Below are 22,182 nucleotides of genomic sequence, written 5' to 3' on the forward strand. Positions count from 1 at the left end.
TTAAACTTGCCGTTGCCGTAGCTATAACCTCAACCATCTGCAGCCACCTGTGCATCACTTAAAAGTGTCCCCTGGAAACACCTCCGTTGTGGAATTCGGAATATTGTCATTTTCGGAATAATAGTGGAATATTGGTGTGCATGTAAATGTACTCAGTCAGCGCCCGTGAGCACGGTATAAGCAAGTATCTCACTATCCTCATTCATATTTTTAGACAATACAAATTTTATTCAGCTACAAAAAAGCCTGAAAAAGATGGAAGTTAGAACAGAAGTTCAGAGAGTCGTTGCTATGGAGATAATAATAATAATAATAATACATTTTATTTAAAGGCGCCTTTCATGGCACTCAAGGACGCCTTACAAAATTTATAAAAACATTTAAAGAAGAAAAAGAAAAATCAAACCAGTACAACATCAAACATTAATCACATGAAAGCCTGCCTAAACAGATACGTTTTAAGATGAGATTTAAAAACTGAGAGACTAGAACTGTTTCGAACTTCCACAGGAAGAGAGTTCCATAAATGGGGAGCAGCATAGCCAAAAGCTCGTGACCCCATAGAAGCTGTCCTAGTGCGTGGCAGAACAAGTGTAAGTGCAGAAGCAGATCATAGAGTGCGGGAAGGAGTGTGAATATGAAGAAGATCTTGAAGATATGAAGGAGCCCATTGTTAAGTGCTTTGTAAGTTAAAAGCAAAACTTTAAAATCTAAACGGAATTTAACCGGGAGCCAATGCATAATACACCATAATACAACAGATAATACACCATCTTGGTTGGTTTCAGAAAATAGCAAACCGGAGCACTGCATTTACTTTTAAGTTTCAACTCTTCTCGTTACTAATCTTTGGTCTGAACTGGGCTTAATATTACCAGGGATGGCTTTCCATGGGAGTTAGTTGAAAGCCTGGTGTGTTTCAAACAGATGCTAAAGGGTGCCTTGTCCGTTGGTATCAGATGCTGAGGAGCGTGACAAATTGTCTGTATTTAACGACCTGGTGGGTTGGGTCTTCCCATTCTGCAGACATTACGTGAATGCAACACAATGTGTCTGAACACAAGTAGTAAAGATACAGCACCTTTGCCTGTCCAATACACTTTTATTCAGTGATATTTGGATGCGGAATATGCTGAAGCAGTAGCTTAAGTTGTTGAGTTTAAGGTACCTTTTCAGTGTCTCTCAGTGACTTTGTCTACCCTTAATAACTTTGAATTGGAATTGACTTACCTCAGCTCCCACTGCCCCACAGGCATATCTACACAGTCACCAGAGACATCAAGAATCAGACAGGCAATAATGAGGTTGTGTGTCCCTCCTTGGCTGCCATTGTCAAGTTTTCATCAGCCCCTGGCAAATCCTCTCTCATCCTTTATGTTACTGGAAACTTTCTATTGAGTTGTTGCTTTCAAGGGTTAAACAAATGTTCAATCACATCTGCGGGAGGTTATCACTTGGTCAATACCAAGATCAAGTATGTGACCAGTAAAGCATGCCTTAGTTCTCTATGTTAACAATAGCATGTAGTGTATATTGAGAGACGGCAGACTGATAGCACTGTATTAACAGGAAATTAATATGCAGCTACATTTGGCTTTTGTTTATGATTTTGGACCACGAATGGTGCAAATTGATGGTCTATAGTACAGTTGTGATAAACATTACCAATGACTGAAACTCACTGTTGCATCTCACCGACAAATGCCTACGGTAGAATAAAGGGATCTGTCTTTTCAGTATCAACCATCATCCCCTGCAGACTTGAAAGGTGGCTGTAAAAGATTTGTTTGCTCCTTCACAGAGAACAGTAGGTGTAGTCAGCTTGGATTCATGGCTTTTACAATGGAGTCCAGCAGTGACAGGTTTTCACAGTGAACAAAAACATCTAGCGAAAGTTTGAAAACATTGCTGCTGGCATTACTGTTAGACATTACATAATGTTCTTATTTCCATAGATTTTGGATCACTACACTAACTTGGATATTCTCCAGTTGTAATTATAAAGCTTTTAAAGTAAGATTCTTATTATTCACCACATGGGCCTTACTGTAATTATGTCTGTTGAATTATTCAGGAATTAAGCTGTATTGTAAAATATTTTCATTATAAATAAATATCTGTTAAGTCAAATCTATCACAGAAGGAGGTGACACAATGGTGATTGAGCCTATGGCTAACTGAGGAGCAATATTTATATATTTGCAGTAACTGGGCGTCTGGCGTGTCATCTCCCGGAAATATAAGTTTTTCTACATTGTATACACACAAAAAATGTAACTACTCACACAATTCTAAAAACGTGAAGCTCATGTAAAAACACAAGCCTCCCAGACATATTCATTTAATTTCTATGCTTCAGACTGCTAAACTCTCAGCACAATTCCATTGTTTTCGCTCAAATAGAAATTCTACATCAACCAGGACTGAAATCTTACGATTGCCAATTTAACTTACATTATTTACAACAGTATTAGGGGCAGAAAAAGTAATGTAAACACATTAACATAGTATCTGTTTCACTGCAATGATACATCTTATATATATATATATATATATAATATATATATATATATATATATATATATATATATTATATATATATATATATATATATATATATATAAGATGTATATATAATTATATATATATTATTATATATATATATATATATATATATATATATATATATATATCTTTTGGGTTGAACTACTATTTCTGAGGTCAATAAAGCACTTTAATGCTAAATTCAGATGTAGTAGCCAAGAGATCTTCAACAGGGGGTCCAGGACCCCTATGGGGTCCTCAGAGTCACTGCAGAGGGGCCTCCAAATTATTGTTAATTTTTGAAAGTTTAAAAAATTAATGAATCCAACATATTATTAGCAAATATAAATCCCCACTGATGATAGGCTTACTGGCCTATAGGTAAGGTAGTCACTAAGTTAGCCATCCAAAGATACAGTTATAAGGATTCACGCTGCCACATGTATGTTTAACATTAAATGATGATTTATAAATCATGCCAACAATTATTATTTTAATAGCTTAATAACAACTCACCATTGGCAGGGCTCAATCCGATGGGCGGGATAAACGGTTGTCTTTCAAAGTCCCTCTGCACTCATAGCCAACCAGAGCAACGCTAGTTGATAGATTAAACTTTTGCCATATCCGGTCGGCAAAACTCCGAACACATCTTCCTTTTTTAAGAATTACTTCAGTGCTTAACTCCAAGGGCCCTATTTTAACGATCTTAAACGCAAGTATCAAACGTGAAATGCAAGTAGCTTTGTGGGTGGATCTCGGGCGCTGTTGCTATTATACCGGCAGGATAAATTACTCTTGCGCCCAATGCAAATCTAAAATGGATTGCTTTGAAGTAGCTAGGTGGGGTTTGGGCGTAACGTGCAATAAACCAATCAGAGCGTCATCTCACATTCCCTTTAAGAGCAGGCGCGCTTGTTCCATGGCGGGTTGCTATTATGACGGCGGATTTGCCTGGCGCACGCCATGTTGCTGCGGCCTCTCAGGTGCATCTGGAGAGGATTGCTGCAGCCATGGAGCGTGGGCCTCCAAATGCACCACCTGCTCCAGTTGTGCCCCTTCTTCCTCTCCCCAGTCTATCTCCGTCCACCCGCCCCACCAGGAGCGCATTGCCACTCCCGGACCAGATCCCGCCGGAGTGTCCAATCCCGCCGTAGTTCACGTCACGTCTCCTTAAGTCCCCTAATATTTCCTCATTTATGTCATCAACACATCCATGATTCATGGAAATGTTGTGTAAAACACAACAAGCCACAAAGAATGCTGCGACTTTTTGAGGACTGTACTGTAAAGTGCCTCCTGACCAATCCAAACACCTGAAGCGCATTTTCAGTAATATTTTTCCTTGTAATTATGTATGGTTTGCAAAAATGGGAACTGCTGCATCCGTGTAGATGAGAGAACCAAAGTGTATGCGTGTTGTGCGCACGCTACATTATGGTCAAGTATGCGCCCCTAAAATAGCATTTGCATAACGCGCTACTGACTTTAGACTAGCGCCACTGACTTTAGACCAGGTTTTTCCTGGTCAATGGCGGAATTGTTTTCTGAAACTGCAAAATAGCACCACGGAACGTTTGCGCCTGAACACGCCTCCTCTTTTCGCTGAACCGCCCCCGGGAGCGCAAATACATTCCATAATTTACCGACGTGCGTCTGTGGAGGGAAAAGTCCGCTGTGCGTCGGGTGCAAAATAGGAATGATACATGCGTCGGTGTACAAAGCCAATTGAGCTGAGTGCAAGATAGGGCCCCAAGTCTTCCAGAGTCGCGGCCAAAGCCAATTCGAAAGACCGCTGTTCGCCAGCAGCAGCAGCCATCTCCTTTGTTTTCAAGTAGCAGGGAATTCACACGGAACCATTGCAAGTCTGCTGTCTTTATGTTAAGCCTGCCCACCGATTTTATACACGATGTGATTGGCCTGACCAGAATTTGTTTTTTCCAGCTCGCAAGCCAACGGAGAGTTGCTAGACTGACCCTGGCTGCAAATTACATTTGCTGCCGCTAGGATGCATCTAGATTTCTAGGCTAGTGATCTGCTGGAATAGATATAAAATAGGGCTGTCAAACGATAAACATTTTTAAATTTTTAATTATTAATTGTTAATTATTAATCAATGAATCAATTAAAATTCTATTATTTTGCATTTCAGAACAGATTTTAAGTACATATTAACAATGGAAAGCAATTCTTACCAGTGTATCTTGATTGGGAATCAAATGAATGCAAGGAAAGTGACTTTATGAACTTGATTTTAAGATTTGTATTTGTTTATTATTTATTTATTTACTGTAAAAAAAAAGAAGGGTACTAAACAACAGTTGGTGACATTAAAGAACGGCTTGTTTATTGCTAAGGCCATATGGTCAAAATTAAATGATTTAATAATAATGTAATAACTATAACAATAACTTATTTCACTAGTAAATAGCTGTTGAACGACAAAAACAACCACCTGGGAAAAGGGCATTTAACAACCACATGGGAAAAGGGCATTTAACAATAACTTTGAATGGACCACGAAGATGTAGGTTACCAGTTTCATTGAACGCACCGTCTGTGTTTTTCCGTCAACGGCAGCTGCAGATTGTTAATCCCGGTGTCGGAATCCTCTACAGTGAAATACAGACAAACTTTACACCGTTTAGCGTTAGCTGTCAGCATTGTAACCGTTTTTAATCCAGCTACTAGCTATCGGTATGATAACATTAGCTGCTGTCGAGTGTAGTGTTAACTAGCGTCACATGCAGTGATGTTTCTGTTGCCTGTAACGTCTGTTTCAGAGCATCAGAGAGAAGCGTAGACATATCAGTGGCACCGGAATGAGGCACCAAAATCCGCGTTTTTATTCGGTCCGGTAGATACCATCATGCCTACAGCCTGCAGCAGCAGGATGTGTTACGAGGAAGTATGGCAAAGTGCGGCAAAGGGTCAAAATAGTAGCCTGTTAGGCATGACGCGAAGCCGAGTAAAGTGAAAATAAATTAATAAATGGCGGCTGTGTTTTTTGCCTAAAAAATGCCTCAATCGTGATCGCTGATTAATGCTGTAATCCTATTTACTTCACTGCTGTGTGCTGGCCTGACTCATCGTGCTCCTTAGCAATGAAGAGGGTTTGACAGCCCCAGCAAGGGGGAATGCATGAATACAAATGGCTCTATCGGTGAAAGATGGAGGCATGTGTGTGGATATGAGGTTAGGTTTAGAGCCAGGTGGAAATTATGAATAGGAATATACTTCAAGCCTGCATAATGTATATTTGTCAAGTAGATATCACTAGGAGGCTGATGTAAAAAGTTTTTTTCTCCCAGTAGACATTGCGTTTTCTATCAAATATGCACCAAACACAGCCTGAAGAGTTCTGGGGTGATATAACTCAAACTAGTTAAAATTCCATATCTAGGACCACCATAGACACACTTCTGACACAGTCAGATGAGAAATTGAAAGGCTCTTTTTTTGTACTTGGCTGTGTGTTTGTGTATTGAACAGCAGCACTTCAAGTCAACTAAAGCTATAAAGCTCTACAGTATAGTAAGTAATTAAATTCTGAAAACAATCAATTCCCATGAAGGCAGCTATAGGAAAATACAACCCACGAATACAAATAACTAGAAATATATCTTCAAGAGCAGGTTTCTAACAATTGAGAAAATTGGAGGAGAAGAAATAAATAAATAGTAGTGGGGAAGGGCAGCGCAATAGGAAGAAAGCATAGAGTATAAAAGAAACAAAATCCGCAACACTTCAATGAAATATGTATATATAACAAAACTCACAAAATCAAAGGAGAGATAAAGCAGAATACAAATATATTTACAAAACAAAATAGTAGCTGGTAGGAAAACTACAGAAAAAGTGGTGCAGAAGTTACAGAAAGCGAGGAGAAGAAAAAATGTCAAAGACAACAAATCACTTCCACAGTCTGCCTCCTGTGTGTGTATTGGTATGGTAGTAGTATAGGTGATGGAGTCATGTGTGTTGTTATGGGTTTATACTAAGCTGCAACTTCTGGACTTGAAAAATTAAGCCAATGCAGAAATGCCTTAAACCTGCATTCTATCTGATTTACAGCGGTGGGCGACTCCACTGGCTCCATAAAGAACCCCTAACCCAATAGATGTATTATAAGACAGCGGAGCCCCGTTCATTCCTATGAGAGTTGCTCAGTGGTGCATCCGCCAAAAGGTTTTTGGGTTGACTTCCGTTATATGCAGCCCACTGGAATGTGCAGTATTGTTTCTCTAGCTGGCCCCGCCCAGCCTTTTCACACCTGAAAGTCCGAACCAAGGTTCATGTTTTTGTTATAATGTGTACATTTGATCCAGCTAGTTTTGGTTTCACATTGCAGTTATGCAAGCGCACCAAAGACTTAATTGATTGGTTTGTAGACAGGCTTCCCATTTCTGTCCTAAATGTTAAACTAACTTCACCCCGGTTCTGGTGTCTGAGTTTTTTTTCCAGCTGACTCTTGCTCTCCCTGTGCTACATTACTTGGGGTTTGAGGAGCTACAGCATTTATTCAGAGACAAACTGAAATATACACTGTACATTTACTACCACTTAACAAGTAAACTGCTAATTTATTCTCTGCTCCTATAGCCGACAGTCACTCTCTCTCATGTACACGCTAAGCACTGAGCTATTCCTTAAAGTAACTTACCCGGTCTTACAACACAATGATAGCCTGCTAGAATATCCTGTATTTTGTCAGAAAGTCCAAACCATCCAAAAAAACAACCGAACCAAATTTTCGACCAAAAGAGTAATACAAATACAGTATAGTAATGTTTTCAGTTTCTTTTTTTCAGACACTGTCGCACTGAATGCTTGCTCTTGGGGGAATTACAGGAATTGTTGGTTCTTTGTAAATTATAGAGTGTGGTCTAGACCTACTCTATCTGTAAAGTGTCTTGAGATAACTCTTGTTATGAAATGATACTATAAATAAAATTTAATTGAATTCAGTGTATGTGTCTGTGTACATTCCGCTATTATTTTGTGTGTGTGTGTGTGTGTGTGTGTGTACACTGCTTCTCCCCAGTCGAGCCAGCAGCTAACAATCTGGGTTAAAGATCCTTGGCTCAGTGGATCGATCCGTCCCTCAGCCTCTATCGGCCTGCCCTTAATACTTAATGAGAAAAGGTTTTTGATGAATGTGAGCCACCCTGCTCCCTGTGTGATCTATTAACACTGCTTTACATTCATCCATATGGCTTTGGGACACACCTTCACTGGCCCTTTGCATGATATCTGGGGGATTACGTAAGTCTGACTGGAAATGAAAGCCTCATTTTTTGGTCGACTTTTTTGGTTGATTTTAATTTTGTAGAAAAATATTTTCTTTAACATTTAGTGTAGCTATTGTTTTTTTGGCATTATAAAATATGTATGAGACAGCGCGACTATAACTGCTTTTCTGCAGCCAGATCAGCCAGCTACATGTTAATAATGTGATCAGAATCAAAATTTATATTAACGTGTATGTTTCCTCCGTATGTGTAAATGTATATTTTATTTTATTTATTATTTATTTTTTGACATTGTTCTATATTACCATATCTTTTCTGTTTTGACCATTTTTCATGGGGGGCGAGGCTGTCGTCGTCTTCTTCACACCAACCAGGACATGTTGCCATGCGTCTCAGGTGTGCGCTCCCCTATATACTCCGATAACAACACGTCACTGGTAGAGTGGTTCCTCCACAGTGCGGAGGTGCTCCACAACAAGGATGAGTGCAATGGCCACTTGCATGCATTAAATTAAATATAAATAAATCAAAGCACTGTAAAAAAAGAAATTTGGTTAAGAAAACTGCTAGTACTAGTAGTACTTCAGGGGATATTCGCAACTACCTGGAAGACTGTGACTCCCATATTTAAGTCAAATGACCCTATGAACGTATGTAACTACCAACCAATCAGTATTCTACCTGTGATCTCCAAGGTTGCTGAGAAGGGTGTATCGGAGCAGCTTGTTTCTTTCTTAAATAATGATACATTTACTCTTCATCCGATGCAGTTTGGCTTCAGGGCCCATCACTCTGCGGAAACAGCTGTTTCTTTTAAGAGATGGTCTGATCAATGGTCAACAAGGGAGGTGTTGTTGGCGCTGTGTTTTTAGACCTTCATAAAGCTTTTGACACAGTCAACCATCAAGTCCTTATTGCCAACCTGTCTGCTTTTAACTTCTCCCTGTTAGCAATCAAATGGATCAAGTCATATTTAACTGGTAAAAGTCAATATGTTTCTGTGAACAATCATCGTTCATCGGCTCTTAACTTATGCACAGGGGTACCACAAGGATTGATACTAGGCCTTTTCTTTAGTTTATTTATTAATGATCTGCTGACAGTTTGCCCTGATATCAAAACACTAATGTATGCGGACGGCACTGTAGTATATGTCCATGCGAAGACAAAACATCTGGCTGCTGCCAAACTTGCTATGGCTAAATTGGCTAAATTATTCCTGCCTTTTAAATTAATGTAAATAAAACTGTAGGAATGTTTTTCGCAAAAAGACAATGTAACATTGTTTTGAATATAACCATTTCAGGTCAAAACATTAGTATTGTGCCACAATTTAAGTATCTGGTCCGTGTACTTTTTAGTTCATTCGATTTTTATTTCATAAACAGGTATTAAAAAACAAAAAACAAATGGTTATTTGATTTTCGTTTTAAAATACCAAATTTGAAATTGAAATACAAGGCGTTTTTTCCTTTTCATGGTCAAAAGGGAATGGGAGAAATTTAAAATATGCTGTGATTTTCATTTTCTATTTCATATAACAAAAAAAAAAACACTCGAAAATAGAAATGAAAAAAGGCTTGCTTTTTTCATATTCAGAGACAGGATGTTGTCATTTCCAAGGCAACAGCGCCAGCGTAGCCTACCAGTGTTGCTTTCAGCCCAGGCTAAATTACTTTGGAAACCTAACTCTTGATAATGCTTGGGGGGACTTTTATTTCATAATGTCACATTTATTTATTACCCTCTCTCCCTGCCTCCCTCTGTCTCTCTGTCTCTACCCGCCGCAGACAACTTCGCCCCAAGAGAGTCGAACCAGCTGAGGAAATAGAATTTCAGTTCACGGCTGTAATGTTATCGTTATGCCACCGTTAACAATCCCAGCAAACTTTCGGTTGCTGCCGTTAAGCTTGCTGATCTGGCCGAGAGTTACCGGCGGTTTGGGATCAGATCACGGGGATCAGACCTCCGGTGCTGGGTCTAATATTTTAATATTAGCTGCTGCAGCTAGCTAGCAGCTAGCCACCAGCCCTGTGACCTGAGTCCCTGGTTCGCTCCCCGGTGCTGACTATTTCATAGCCATATTTATGTAAAGGGGGGCAAAAAACGAATGATCAGTCGCTCAGGAAGTTATAGGCTACAGTTTCCCTCAACTGTGGCTGGGACATTCTAACGTTAAAGTGAAAAAAAAGCTTAACGTGGTTTAATGTACCTAATGATCAATGATTACCAAATTTCTCTCTCATATTGATCCTCATGACCACTGAAAACTGTCAAAAAATCTAACCCAAAGTCCAATTATTATGGACGTTATCTGACTGATAAGTGACTGATATCTGATTGATCATTCTTTAGGTACATTAAACCACGTTAAGCTTTAGAATGTCCCGGCTGCAGTTGAGGGAAACTGTAGCCTATAACTTCCTGAGCGACTGATCATCCGTTTTTTGCCCCCTTTACATAAATATACATAAAGATGGCTATGAAATAGATCATGAAATACATAAATGAGGCAATACATATGAACACAGACATTAGTCATTACAGTTCAATAGCCTAAATACATATGTTTTACTTATATTTATTTCAGGGAACTTTTATTTATTCTGTCTATTTATATGCATGTTATATTCAAAGGAAGTTTGGTTATCTCACAGACTCAGACTAAAAGCAGCGAGCAAGCCTGCCTGGCATCAGTGCATCATAGCATATCACTGCAAAGAAAAGAAAATATGAATAAATCACGAGCGCGGCAGATTCCCAGCTCAGCTAGAGCGGGTAATGCCAGCTCTGCAGACGGACCAGAGTCAGTCAGCACCGGGGAGCGAACTGCGGGGACCGAGGTCACAGGGCTGGTGGCTAGCTGCTAGCTAGCTGCAGCAGCTAATATTAGAATATTAGACCCAGCACTGGAGGTCTGATCCCCGTGATCTGATCCCGAACCGCCGGTGACTCTCTGCCAGATCAGCAAGCTTAACGGCAGCAACAGAAAGTTTGCTGGGATTGTTAACGGTGGCGTAACGATAACGTTACAGCCGTGAAGTGAAAGTCTATTTCCTCAGCTGGTTCGACTCTCTTGGGGCGAAGTTGTCCGCGGCGGGTAGAGACAGAGAGTCAGAGGGAGGCAGGGAGAGAGGGTAATAAATAAATGTGACATTATGAAATAAAATTCCCCCCAAGCATTATCAAGAGTTAGGTTAGGTTTCCAAAGTCATTTTAGCCTGGGCTGAAACCCTGGCAGGCTACGATGGCGCTGTTGCCTTGGGAATGACAACATCAGGTCTCTGATTATGAAAAAACAAGCCTTTTTTCATTTCTATTCCCGACTGATTATTATTGTTATATGAAATAGAAAATGAAAATCATAGCATTTAAATTTCTCCCATCCCCTTTTGACCATGAAAAGGAAAAAATGCCTTGTATTTCAATTTCAAATGTTGTATTTTAAAACGAAAATCAAATAACCATTTGCTTTTTGTTTTATAATACCTGTTTATGAAATGAAAATCAAATGAACGAAAAAGTATACGGACCGTATCTGGGCATTATTATTGATTCTAATCTTTCTTTCAAAGCACATATTAAGAAAGTGTGCAATAGGGTCAAGTTTAGTCTTGCCAATTTTAAATATTAGAAATGCACAAACTTTTAATGCTGCCAAATTATTTATGTATGTCATGATTATGTCACATCTAACATATTGTCTGACAAGCTGGGGACAAACTAACAGCTCGTCACTAAAGTCATTAGCAACTCTCACTAAAGCCATTAGCAACTCTTCACAAGAAAACCCTCAAAGTTTTGGACCAGAAGCAAGGACAGTTCACATCAATGACTACGTTTACAAGCTGTCAATTTTCGGGTTATGGTCGGGTTAAGGTCACTATTCGGGTTTCTGAAACATTCGGTTTACATGCGTGAGCAGAGAGAGTTACTCCTGTATACATGGAATTTGTTTTCAATTGGCAATATCCCGATGTAAACGGCGACGCACGGTTAGCGTCTGGACGTACGGACAAACCCTGCTTCGCGTACCTTTTCGGTCACCTTCTTATAAATCTCACTATCTCAGTACTTTCTGCCGTCAACAAAAGACATTATATTCATGGTTTTCACCACACTAATAAAGAAATTGGTTTCTTCCTCGCTCCAAAAGTGTGGTGCTGTGCTGTGTCTCGCCATGTTTACCTCTACTTCTTGTTTACTTCTTGTTTACTTCTTGTTTACTTCTTGTTTACTTCCGGTATACTGGCAGGTTTTCTGGCGCACACAAGAAGTTCCTCTATTCAAAAGACCAAGATTCCTTGCGAATAGAACATACGCAGAAAACAAATCAATGTTCCTTTTGATGGGGATATGCCGATACGCGTTTACATGACCAAAATTTCGGGTTAGAAAAGGGGTAACCCAGGGATCATTTTCGGGTTTTTAAAAACAGGAATATGAGCATATTCGTGTTTTTAAAAACAGGAATATGAGCATATTCGTGTTTTTGCCGGTGTTTACATGGCCGTGCGCGACTGGGTTATTGCTAATATTCCGGTTTTGAACGGGTTATTTGCTGCTTGTAAACGTAGTGACAGTATTATCCTAAATAACCATACACTGCTGAGCTTGGAAGATGTAATCAAATACAAAGATATCTGTCTGGTCTACAAATTTTGCATAACACCGCTCCTCCTCCTTTAAACTCAATCCAATGTCACAACAGCAGTCAGATCACCAGAAGCACCACACGAGGTGACCTTCTAATCCCATTCAGGAAAAGCACATTTGGTCGATTATCATTTTCTGTTACAGCAGTACAACGTAGGAAAGCTTTTTTGCACACCTCTTTTGTCAGGCAGGTGCGTAGGATATGATCAAAAGTAGCAGATCAAAAGCTTAGAGAAAGTCCCGCACACTGACCATTACGCAAGCAATAATTTATTTAGAAAAATACAATGTTTCGGTCTCAGACCTTCATCTGATGAAGCGCAAATTTACGTCATACATGCGCCAATATTTGAATGCACGTCACGTCTGCGTCCGGTGTTTACAGCAGACATACAACATTACATCAGTAGGCTACATGCGACATTGTGTAGGATACACAGTAGCAATTTGTTGGAGACAATGTTTCTTTGAAACAAAAGAAAGCCTTGTTCCATTTGTGGATCCACGTGTGTTCGGGTGTTTACTTTTTATTCAGACACGTCACAGTGCACCGCGGCTACTCTTGCGCGTGCCGCGGTCAAAGTTGAACCATGTTGAACTTTGACCGCGGCACGCACAAGAGCGGCCAGCCATAAAATGCCGCTTGCCCTGTGCTTTACTCAGTGCAGCGGCAGACCAGTTCTTGTGCGCGCAAGCCATTGACAATAATGGGTTTCATAGCGCAGCGCTGCCGTTTGCACGTACAATGTGAATGGCCCTTCACCCCATCATAAAAAGCCAGCAACATAAACATCGACTCTGAATGGTCAGTGGCCTAATCTACAGAAACAAAGCGTGAAAGTATACCAGACATGTTAAACCTAGTGTTTAAATAAAGGGAGCTAAAGCACCCAGAGCATAAAGGGCAGAGAAGCGAAAACAAAATTGAAAACCAGAACACAACTCTTAAACACTATACTACTGTATGTAGCACCATTGTAGTGAGGTTTTAGACTGGTGTGGTCAACAGCAGATTCTCATTTTTAAGATTCTTTTGATACAATGCAACAATGGCACTATTAACGTAAAAGAAACCATTTACCTTAAAGGAACACGCCAACTTATTGGGACTTTAGCTTATTCACCGTATCCCCCAGAGTTAGATAATTCCATACATACCCTTCTCATCTCCGTGTGTGTCGTAACTCTGTTTGACGCACCCACTGCTAGCCTAGTTTAGCAGAGGTCCTGGAGGTAACCCGCTCCATCTAGTCTACTGCTCCCAATAAGTGACAAAATAACGCCAACATTTTCCTATTTACATGTTGTGATTTGTATAGTCACACCGTGTACAAATAACAAGGTCACATGAGACACAGCCATATTCTAACCGTATACATACTGGGAACTAATTCTCAGAAGGCAAAGCACTGCTACTTCTGCTACTTGGGCGGAGTGATTTGCCCGCAGCACCTGAGAAGCCTCGTTGTGAGGAGCAGAGAGTTCGCCTGGAGTTCGCTCAGAGTTGGAGTAATATCACTCGGTTAGAATATGGCTGTGTCTGTGACCTTGTTATTTGTACATACTGTGACTATACAAATCACAAAATGTAAATAGGAAAATGTTGGCGTTATTTTGTCACTTATTGGGAGCAGTAGGCTAGATGGAGTCGGTTACCCACAGCATCTGTGCTAAGGGAGGCTAGAGGTGGGTGCGTCTGACAGAGTTATGACACGCACAGAGATGAGAAGGGTATGTATGGACTTATCTAACTCTGGGGGATACGGTGAATAAGCTAAAGTCACAAAAAGTCGCCATGTTCCTTTAAAGCTATAGTGCGTTATTGCTGTCCCCATGAGGAACTCTAAGTAATGACAACAAAACATGATACAAGCCTCCCTTCACCCTCATATTAGATTGTACTTGTTATCACATTTTAGATTCCATTTCAAGATGATGGGGGTTAGATAAGATGATTGTACCTTTTGATATTATCAGTGAATTGAAGTGTTGGTATAATTGTAGAAAAAGCTCACAGTGAAATGCTTGGCATGTACTGTATCTTTGAACAATTATCAAAACAAATCATTGGGTTTAGCTTGATCCTGTTTGTATGTAAGAAAGAAAAAGGAATGGAAGCAGGGCAGTGAAATCCCAAGTGGCTGATATAGATATCCTCACAAGGGATGAGTAAATAACAAAAACATCAATGACAATGAGTGACAAACTTGAAAGGAGCGGAGTAGATAAATGTCATTAAATCTTGAGTGGAAACTAGTACAAAAGAATGAAATTAATACAGAAGTGAGCTTAATTATTTAAAACATACAGTAGAAAACTGAAAATAGATGGTGTTAATGTCTGAGAGAGAGAGAGAGAGAGTGATGGGAAAATAATAAAATGTCCAAAGTCTGTAAAGGAAAGGTTTTCCAGATTTTACACTTCTACATATTATAGAAGTTATATTATAGTGTTAACATGAATGGCATATATCGTGCCCGGTCCCAGTTGAATCTGTGCCGTTTCCCATTTTCTAAAATAGTTCTTGACAAAATGAATAATTAAACATAACTTAATTAATCATAACTTAGTTATCTACAGTCATTAGTAGTTTTATTATATCGAGATGTGTACTATGTGTAATATAACAAGAAAGATCTGATCCAAAGTGTCATGTGTTCCAACATGTCTACATGCCCTCATCCCCTGAAGATTGTCTTTTCTACCAACATACTATATAATCATATCTCATGATTTTAGTGTTTCATTATAAATCTTTAAATATTCTAGCCTATTTCTGAAAAAGTGTGTTGATATTCATCTAATGTGCATGTTGTATTGAATGAATGTGCAAATAAAAAATGTTTATGCTGAACAATTCTGTAAAATGTTCACTATTAATGTTTTAATGTTCACAACACTTTACTTAGTTTAAAATAGACTACTTCTATTTTAGGTATATCATTTATATATTGTAGGCTATTGGTAGTCTGGCTATCACCAGACCAAGCTCAATCTTTTAAGATTGAACATTAGTCTGGGGAGTCTGCTCTGTATTTTCTACTGCACAAGAGGCGTGATCAACGGGCATAGTTCAAATGACTCTGTACGCAATTCGATAGTCCTTCAACCAATCAGACCAACGATCCGGGTGACATACTTTGCAGAGCTAGGCAGAGTTGGTAGTAAAAAGAAAACGGTCGGTAGTAAGGCAAACACATCCTTCTTTTGTAGGAATTGTTCCAGGGCAAGTTTCTGTTCTGTTTTCAGAGAAAACTTGCCTTTGACCTGCGCTTCGGTGGCCGTCGTGTTGAATGTAAACAAAAAGCTGCTTGCCTTCGCTTCTCTGTTGTCATCGTGTTAAACCCGCCAATAGCGCGACAGGTGGATAAGCCAGTTTGTGATTGGTTCCCGCAAATGTGTAACGGAAACAGGATAGATAAATGTACAGGTTTCCAGCCTGAGCTGCAAGGCGAAATCATCTCGCTGGCAGATTGGGCTGTCTAGGCTATTGGTGAAGTAGATGATCACTTTGAGTGGGGGGGGGGTCATTTTGTCCCTACTGGGGATAGAAATAATTCAGCAGAGGCAGGGGTTTGTAGACCAGAAAAGGGAAAATCCCCGGAAAATTGCACCCTCAATGTATGAGTGTACAATTGCCTGTTAATGCAGAATGTGGCTTAAACAATATTTTTTTTAATCTAGTTTTCCAGTAACAATGCTAAATAAAGCATTTTCACGTAAAACTCCAGCTGTTCGGCTGGACATGAGCTTCTGTTAGCTCAACTTTTTTCTCTAATAACTTAAGATCCATATGTCCAATAACTAAATTCCTTTATCTGGTTAACATATATAGTTAAAAAAAAGACCAAGATCTAATTGATTGACACAGGCGGAAAGGGCATATGACGCCATTGACACGGACCTTGTTCTTTGATGAAAATTACAGATTTCTCTGGGTTTGACCATTGTTGGACACATTTGGTGCAATTTAAGTACATAACACAACAAAATATATAACAGGTCCACTCTGAAACGTTACATATATCTTTAACATTAGTGTGTCAATTATTTCAGTAGTAGACCAAAACTTTCTTTCCCAAACCTTGTTTTGACAGCCTACAGCTAACTTCATTTTTAAGATTGGGAATCACTTTGATACATACTGTAGGAGGCAAGGATAACATAGTTGTAGTAGTTTATTGTGCATCTCATCAGTCGCAGAGGTTATATGGAAGCTAGTTTATTGTGCATCTCATCAGTGGCAGAGGTAATATGGAAGTTCCTCGTTCATCAGTACATTCAATAGTTTGATAGCAGCATATTATTGTTAATATTTCCATATCCATCTTTCACATTAGACTTCTGTGAGAATTCTTCCTGACCCGGCCCTTCGCCGTACCGTTCATCATTCTGCTGCTCTCCTTGTATTTCAGCAGACAACAGAATGAATCCCCTCAATAAAGTCCACTTTTCAGCAGATGTCCAGGCTGTCATGGTTCATTTTATCATAATTGGTAGTTCCACCTCAGGGGAAGAGAGAGACATAAAGGGGGTGAAGGCAGAGGACCAGACAGACAGACGGGGGAAGATGGGGAGGCTTAGACAGGAGAGGACGAGCAGGGAAAGAGAAGGATGGATGGACAGAGACACAAGTACAGAGGGAGCAGATGAGGGGAGGAAGAGCTATGGGGGTAAGTCTATGTGATGGAGAATGAGAGAGAGAGGAAAGAAAAAGGACACAGAGAAAGAAAGGAGCCTACAGCCAACATTTTAACAGCATTGGCCTGGCATTTAGATGGTCAGGTCTCTGAGCAGATGGTTTAAAGACTCACTGTGGGTCTCACATTAGCGAGCAGAATATGGCACACTGAGGCTGGACAAACTGCCAGTACACTCTGCCATGAGATATGAGATCCTGGGTTAAACAGATGGATACAGCAGTGACAATTTCCTCTACAGGAGTGATGGTTCACGTCAAAATTAGGCTTGGGCGATCTCTAATACTTTCAAATCATCCAATCCTTGTTAATCACATGGACACAACGTACTGTATTGTGGATATGCGGAGCAGCTTTCACTTTCATCAATGAAATGACAGTAGCTCGACAGTAAGTCTTGTCATATTCTTCATTACAGTGGCTAATTATCCACTTTACATTCAAACCTAACGTTACACTAGTTCACTCAAGCACTCATGGCTAATCTCACAGTTGTTTACACGCTATTAGCTCTGTTAGCTACTTTAGTTTAGCAGTTAGCAGTGGCTTCTCTCACTCTCCGGCTTTCTGTTGATCTGTGCGTCATGTTTAGCAATTTCTCTGCCTCCTAATGTGATAATTGAACATTTCCATCATCTGCCTATCCAGGGTTGGGTTGCAGAGGCAGCAGCTCTAGCAGGGGACCCCAAACTTTCCTTTCCCGTGCCACAATGGCCAACTCTGTCTGGGGGATCCAGAGGCGTTCCCAGGCTAGGGTGGACATATAATCTCCCCACCTAGTCCTGAGTTTTCCCCGAGGCCTTTTCTCAGCTGGATGTGCCTGAAAAACCTCCCTAGGGAGGCGCCCAGGGGACATCCTTACCAGATGCCCAAACCACCTCAACTGGCTCCTTTTGACAAAGGAGGAGCAGTTCTACTATGAGCTCCTCACAGATGACTGAGCTTCTTACTCTATCTATAAGGTAATAATAATAATAATAATAATAATAATAAATTGAATTTATATAGCGCTTTTCATGGACTCAAAGTCGCTTAGACTGGTGGCTGGTAGACACCAGCCACCCTCCTGAGGAAACCCATTTTGGCTGCTTGTACCCTGGATCTGTATGCAATACTGCCCCCGCTGCGCCAATTGTCTGGCCAATCTCCCGCTCCATTGTCCCCTCACTCGCAAACAAGACCCCAAGGTAATTGAACTCTTTTACTTGGGGTAAGGACTCATTCCCTACCCGGAGTAGGCACTCCTTCGTTTTCCTGCTGAGAACCATGGCCTCAGATTTAAAGGTGCTGATCCTCATCCCAGCCGCTTCACACTTGACTGCGAACCGATCCTGTGAGCGCTGAAGGTCACCGACCGATGTTGCCATCAGGACCACATCATCTGCAAAAAGCAGCGATAAGATCCCCAGCCCACCAAATTGCACCCTGTGTCCATTTTAGAAAATACATGTAATTGGGTGTTTCTTCCGTAATTTCTCATTAGTAATCAATTATATAAATCAGAATAAAATAAAATACTATTGCAATAGAAGGAAAGTAAACAAAAAGTAATAATCTCCACAAAACTTATTTTGTGGGTGTCACCGAAGCATCCATGAAAAAGAGATGGCAAACTGCTTTGTAATTAATGTTAAGGATTTTAAATTCACTGAATTACCGTTCAACCAGGAAATAAACAGTAGGGCGCAAATTCTAGATTATTTAGTTCTGTCACATCCTGCTCCTGTGTCAAGTTTGTTTTTTTCCTTTTATGTTTGGTTTTCCGCTTCCTGTTTTATTTTGATACTTACCATCTTGTCTCGTTTCAGGTCTGTTTACCTCCTGGTCTTTGTCTGCCTTCCCGCCGTGAGTGATTACCTTCCCCCGCCCCAATGTGTTTCACCTGTGTCTCGTTATCTCCTCTGTCTTTGTGTATTTAAACCCACCTGTTCCCTACCTCACTGTGAGATTGTCTGTTTCCATTGTGACAGCGGTTGAGCATTATTCCCAGGTCCCAGTGTATCTTGTCTTCCTGTGTTTTTGGACCTCTGACTGTTTTGGGATTTTCAATTACCGCCTGTTTATGTGGATACCGTTGCCTGTGAGTTTCTCTGTGCTCAATAAACCTTTTGGATTTTACTTACTTGAGTTGTGCATTTGTGGGTCCATTGTTTATGTGAGCGTGATAAGTTCTGATAATAAGTTAGTTAAAATCGCTGTAATATATGCTTAGGAAAAAACAATCGCCAATCATTTCTTCAATCGTCACAGTGTTGTCCAGTGTTGTCCAATTTTAGACCAGTCTCTCATCTGCCTTTTCTTTCAGAGGTTTTGGAAAAAGTTGGTTTCATACAGTTACAAGCCTTTTTGCAACATAACTCAGTGCAGCTACAAATTCCCAGTAATTACCTTTGTGACGTGAACTGTGCAAGTGTACTGTTTACCTCAAGACTTCTGGCTTTATAAACGCAGTCCTTTTCAGTTCTTAAAGGTCCCATGACATAGTGATCTTTGGATGCTTTTATATAGGCCTTAGTGGTCCCCTAATACTGTATCTGAAGTCTCTTTCCCTAAATTCAGCCTTGGTGCAGAATTACAGCCACTAGAGCCAGTCCCACAATGAGCTTTCCTTAGTATGTGCCATTTCTGTGTCTGTAGCTATTGAGGAGGAGAGAGGGGGGGGCAAGGTGGAGAGTGGGGGTGTGACCTTGACCACCTGCCACTTTGCTCGTTTGAAAGCCATGATGTCTCTCTCTCATGGGTGGGCCAAATTCTCTGAACGGACAAAGTAGAGAAAGGGGAGGTAACCTTGCTCCTTATGACCTCATAAGGAGAAGATTCCAGATCGGCCCATCTGAGCTTTCATTTTCACAAAGGCAGAGCAGGATACCCAGGGCTCGGTTTATACCTATCACCATTTCTAGCGACTGGAGGACCATAGGCAGGCCAGGGGAAAGGGACATTTTTATGCCATGGGACCTTTTTAAAATCACTGTTTTTGTCTGAACCACGACGTTCCACATCCTGGATTGCTCTGGAAGATTCACTCTTTTCGGCCGGTTGTCCGGCACCTTCCGCTTTCTTTATGTTAGAATTTTTCTCTGGTTGATTTATAAGAATTATGGTTAACTGCTCCTCAGATCTCTGCAGGGTAAATCCAGACAGCTAGCTAGACTATCTGTCCAATCTGAATTTTCTGTTGCATGACTACAACAACTTTTAAACGTGTGCATGTTCCACCAAAACAATTTCTTTCCCGAGGCTATTTTGTAGCGGCACCGTGGCTCTGCCTGGTGCTTTGTGCCACCCATGACGATTGTGATTGGTTTAAAGAAATGCCAATAAAAAAAAAAATATTCCACGTTTTTCACCCATCCTGGAATGCTGTGTGGACTACCCAGACCCTCCTCCGCAGCGCTGTGGAGGAAGGTCTGGCAAAGCAAGACTTTTTCGTCTTGACTGGTTGCCAAACATCAAGAAGGCGGTGATTATGTAATATGAGCCTGTAAGAAAGGTCTGAGAGAAGAAAAAGAAACATAAAAACGTTTGCATGCTGCACAAGAGCGAGTAACTCTTTTGCTAAGATTGACAATGACAAATATCCCTTGTCCCTGAAGTATTTTGGTTTGTATGTTAACCTTAATGAAGGAAGCACACGTTTGTCCATACAGCTGTCTGCACGGACCCTTATGGACATTGACAAATAACGAAATTGATACAATACAATAATATTGAATGTGAACTTAATCTAAAACCACAGCTGGATTTATTCATATTGCTTTGAATTGCAGTGATCATTATAAATCCAACTGTACCGTTTTTGTACCAGATCGTGGACTGTCTCTAGAAAGGGCTACACCCCTTTCTTTTGACAGACAGAAGAATAAGAAGCTAGTTTCCTGCTTCTAAATGTGCTTAGCTTGATTTCACTCCATGGAGTGGAGTCCATACTTTAGAAGCCCTAAGCAAAGAGAGAGAGAGAGAGAGAGAGAGAGAGAGAGAGAGAGAGAGAGAGAGAGAGAAAAAAAACAGTGGACAGCATGATGACTGGCTGGAGAGAAATGGTCAGCTCCCAGAGCGGATGGTTATAAAGCCTCTCGGGATGTCACATTATCAACGAGAAACTGCAGTGGCTTTCACATCACAATGCAACTACTCACTCCTGAGTCTGCTCCCCTGCTAGTTTTTATCATAGCAGCAACTAATTATCTAAATCAAAAGCTTGTATTTTATAACCCTAAAATATCTGAATCCTGAATTACAAATGAGAATTTTTATCATTACTGAAAATGCTGCAGGCTGTGTAGAGTGAAAAGTGGGATAGAAATGTGCTTTCTTTTTACAACTTCTGTGGGAGTTTCAGGGTTCGATTGTGTTTTTTGAATTTGTGAAGGGAGCATGTTGAAGCTAAAACAGGGTTTTATATTGCACTTTAAAGTTATTAAACTTCAGATTAGGGCTGGGCGATATATCGGTATTTTACCTTAAACGATAGGCTATATTTTCAGACGAGATATGAGATTAGACAATACCGTTTACATTGATATGGGTTAATGTTGCATAATGTTCCGTGCCTGTGTTTGCTCTCCTCTCTCTCTCTCCGCGCAGCACCGCCCCCACTCAGTCCAACACACTCACTCTCCCATCACGTAAAATACAGACGCTTGGTCATGTGCCTTTGGCATTTGTTATTCACACTAAAAGTCTCCTTTAGCATCGGCACTCTTGACGTCACTTTTGACGCTCTGGGTCGGGATGTACTGACGGACATGCAGCACAAGAACGGGACATTTAGGTTTAGGAAAAGATTGTGGGTGGGGTTATAAAATGTATGGTTCTGTGACATGTGGGACAAGAATGGGACACGAACCCCGGCCTCCTGGGTGAAAGTGCTGTGTTGTTTGACCCATCCACCACCCCAACCAAACTCCTTACCCGAGTCATACTACTCACTACCATTGTTGCTCTTAATACTATGTCATCTTACAGCACCGCGGTCGAGTTACTGCCATGCCCAGTGCGTTCCATGCATACACTGAAGGGTGATTTTT

At 40.5% G+C, this 22,182-nt stretch overlaps 1 pseudogene; it reads right to left on the bottom strand.

The window, feature by feature from the left end:
- Nucleotides 1-427: 427 nt before the first annotated feature.
- The window catches only part of LOC120567426, a 91,891-nt pseudogene continuing 70,136 nt past the window's right edge, over nucleotides 428-22,182 (bottom strand).

Source organism: Perca fluviatilis, chromosome 10 (genome assembly GCF_010015445.1).
Source record: "Perca fluviatilis chromosome 10, GENO_Pfluv_1.0, whole genome shotgun sequence".
NCBI lineage: Eukaryota > Metazoa > Chordata > Actinopteri > Perciformes > Percidae > Perca > Perca fluviatilis.